At 41.7% G+C, this 3883-nt stretch overlaps 1 pseudogene; it reads left to right on the top strand.

Annotated features, from left to right (window-relative positions):
* Positions 1 to 499: 499 nt before the first annotated feature.
* Positions 500 to 1060, top strand: LOC148147574 (E3 ubiquitin-protein ligase TRIM21-like; annotated as a pseudogene).
* Positions 1061 to 3883: the final 2823 nt, after the last annotated feature.

Below are 3883 nucleotides of genomic sequence, written 5' to 3'. Positions count from 1 at the left end.
TCCTTGCTAATAGAATTCCAGACCCAAGTGACTCAGGCAGACATCTTAGATTTATTCACAGCCACTATTTTATATTAGCACAGCATTGACACTGACTTTATAAATAGGGAAAAGCAAGAGAGACTGGCAACATCAATACAGTTTAAAAATATTGAACATTGGTCCCATATTAACATCGAAGATTCTCTGACCCTAAACCCCCGACACAGTAGACAGGGCAGATCGTGGGGATATTTGTTGAGGTTCTGTCTCAGCATTTCATCTGGGACTTGCACTCTGCCCACCTATGTAATCCCCCTCTCAATCATAGCATTTTCATTATTCTCACCATCTCTGAGGGCTCCAACACAACGTTGTTCCATGTCCAGTACTCCAGCAAGTTTTAAAATCTGCACTAACTGTTGACTGTACCTCCCCTTCACACGGTGTTGTACAGCACCCATGTCATCTCACAGCCACTGGCCACTGTGTCCTCTCATACCCACTGTGTACAGGGGGTATGGCTAACTCAAGTGAACTGAGTGGAATAGCTCTGTTTGACCGATCTCTTCTCTCCTCTCTAGGAAAAAGCCCATTGAGCCTGGATGCAAAGAGAGCAAACTGCTACTTGGTTCTGTCTGACGATGGGAAATCAGTAACTCTTGCTGAACAGCAACAGTCCTATCCATCTCATCCAGAAAGATTTGAAGATTATTATCAAGTTCTTTCTTCCCAGAGCTTCTCCTCAGGATCCCATTCCTGGGAAGAAGAAAGTGATGGGAAGGAATGGGGAATAGGGATTGTGTATGGGAGTATTGATAGGGTCGGACAGTACTCTTGGTTTGGGGAAAGCAGTAATTCCTGGTGTTTATATCTTGGCAGTGATGCTGTCACCATCTGGAATGATAATGAACACTCGATCTTCCAATGATCCCATCTACAAGCAGGATCCAAGTCCAATTGGACTATTAGATTGGGACGTTATGATTTTTCTAGGTCACACACAATTCAAACCACATTTACTAAACCCATGTTTCCAGCATTTTGTTGTTATGACAAATCCTTAAAACTGGTAAATTAATCCGGATTGCTGAGTCTCCTTTCTGGAGTTGACATGTATTCCAATTATTATAAATCATCATGTCATCAAAGATTGAGTGACTAAGCACTTCAGAAGCTTATCAGTTATGTCTATTAGTTGAAAGTTTTGAAGAAATCCCTGAGAGTGTCAGAGTTGTTGATTTATATGCACTCCTGAACTAAATTCAATAAGGCACCTGTACAAAACACTTTTCCAAAAAGTAGAACCTGTGTATTAGTGGTTGAATTTTGACTTGTTTGGAAATGGGTTCAGAGGTAGAGAGTGGGGGTAAATGGTAACAGGTTCATGCATTGGCTTGGTATTCAAGATATTCCCTCCAGATCTCTACTGGGCCTTATTTCATGACTTTGTTTATAGATTTTATTACTTTCAGTGTGGAAACAGGCCCTTCGGCCCAACAAGTCCACACCGACCCGCAACCCACCCAGACCCATTCCCCGACATTTACCCCTTCACCTAACACTATGGGCAATTTAGCGTGGCCAATTCACCTAACCTGCACATTTTTGGATTGTGGGAAGAAACCAGAGCACCTGGAGGAAACCCACGCAGTCACGGGGAGAATGTGCAAACTCCACACAGCCAGTCACCTGAGGCGGGAATTGAACCCAGGTCTCTGGCGCTGTGAGGCAGCAGTACTAACCACTGTGCCATCCTGCCACCCATGACTTGAATGAAAGTATAAAATGTTGTCTTTGCAAAATAAAGTATTATTAATAAAGTCAACAAATTATTTTAAGCCAGTGAATCATCATCAGAACTCTTTGTTTTAGAGTTCAGCAGATGGAGTATTTCTGTTTGGCTGGAGACTGTGAGGAACAAAGTGACGCAGGGGCTTCGAGCTCATGAGCAAAACACAATCTGAGCTAGCATTGACATGTTATCTTTTATCTCAATGTTAATAGATTCCCAAGGTGGGAAAAGGGATAGTCCAGTTTCATGGAGCCCGGTCAGCTCATACTTGGAACATTGTGTTTGGCTCCAGATTCTCCAGCTTGTTACGTATATATCAGGCCTAAAGGAAGTGCAGCATATATAGTATTCCTCTTCACAACAATGGGGTTTAGAAGGTTTTATTTGGAGAGCATGTTGCACAAACTTTGTTTGTATTCTTTTGAATTTGGGAGCGATCACAAATTTGATTGAGAAGTTTAAACAATCAATTCACAACAGCCAATATAAAGGAATTCTTCCCATTCAGGTAAGCAGGGTAACCCAGACAGAAAAAAAATTAATAAAACTGGTGAATACTTTGTATACTTCAAAATCAAACTCCAAAGCAACTGATATGTTCATTTTCGTGTATTACTATTTTTTTTATTGTTGTTTTTTCCCTCTTCCGACCATGGTGCTATTGCAAGCTAATCCCATCTGCCTGCACATCGTCCATATCCCTCTATTCCCTGCCTGTTTGGGCATCTGTCTACATTCTTTTGGGTGGGAGGCTCATTCAGAACAAGAAAACATCATCTTAAAGTTAGTATAATGCTATTCAAAAATGGAATGAGGAAATAGTCCTTTGCTGAAAATGTTGTGCAAATTTGGAACTTGCTCCAATGACAGCTTTCAAGAGTGGAATCAATAGATTTACATTGTGTCAGGATAAGGGATGAAGGAACTAAGGGTGTAATGGTGTGAGATGACAGATCAGACATGATTCAACTGAAATAGTAGAACAGGATGAGGGATTGAATGGAAATTAGAACAAAACAGTACAGTAAAGCACAGGAACAGCCCCTTTGGCCCACCATATCTGTGCCAACCATGAAGCCCTTTAAAATTAATCCCATCTGCCTCTTCCCTCTTGCCTCTCATCCTTCACCTTAAACCTTTGCCCCATATTATTTCATAACCTGGGAACAAGACTCGAACTATCCACTCTATCCATTTCTCTTGTCATATTATATACTTCCATTAGGTCATCCATCAAGGTCTGATGCTCTCATGAAAAACAGGCCTCCAGTCAGAAAAAAACACCACTTTTGTGGCAAAGTCAATTTTGCATTAAATTTGCCAACTTACCATGGATCCTATACAATTTAATCTTCTGGACCAGCTCACACGAGGGATCTTTTTTTCAGAGAATAGAACCCCTACAGTGTTTGAAGCAGGCCATTTGGTCCATCAAGTTCACACCAACCCTTCCAAGAGCATCCCATCCTGGCCCATCGCCCCTTCCCATAAGGCTGCATTTCCTCTGGCTAATCCACTTAACCTGCACATCCCTGACCACTACAGGACAGTTTAACATGACCAGTCCACTTAACCTGTGCATCTTTGGACTGTGGGAGAAACCCAATGCCAACACGGGGAGAATGTGCAAACCCAGACAGACAGTTGTCTGAGGGTGGATTTGAACCCGGGACCCTGGTGCTGTGAGGCAGCAGTGCTAACCACAGCCACTGTGCCAACTTGTCAAACACTTTACTAAAAGCGTACAGAAATAAATTCACTGCTCAACCCTCAATCATCTTCATCACCTCTTCAAAAAACTCAATAAAAATTATGAGGTAAGTCCTTCCCTGCATACAGCCATTTTGACTATCCCTGATAAATCCATTCTTTTCCAAGTGTGGGTAAATTCTGTCCCTAAGAATCTTCTCCACTAATTTGTCTATGACTGATGTAAGGCTCAACGGCCTAAAATTTCCTCCATTATCTCTGATTTTTAAATTTATTCTTGTTGGGGTGACCTGTGCCTGCTTATAACAAAATGGCTGACAAAGAAGATAGCCTGTTATAACATTAAAACACAAGATCAACCAGACGAACACTCTGTTCCAGCCTTTAAGTAAGCAATGG

This window comes from Chiloscyllium plagiosum, unplaced genomic scaffold (genome assembly GCF_037043375.1).
Source record: "Chiloscyllium plagiosum isolate Xiang-an unplaced genomic scaffold, Cpla_swu_hap1 HiC_scaffold_16, whole genome shotgun sequence".
Classification (NCBI taxonomy): Eukaryota; Metazoa; Chordata; class Chondrichthyes; order Orectolobiformes; family Hemiscylliidae; genus Chiloscyllium; species Chiloscyllium plagiosum.
Note: the sequence above shows the minus strand (reverse complement) of the source record. Positions and strands in the feature narration are given on the sequence as shown.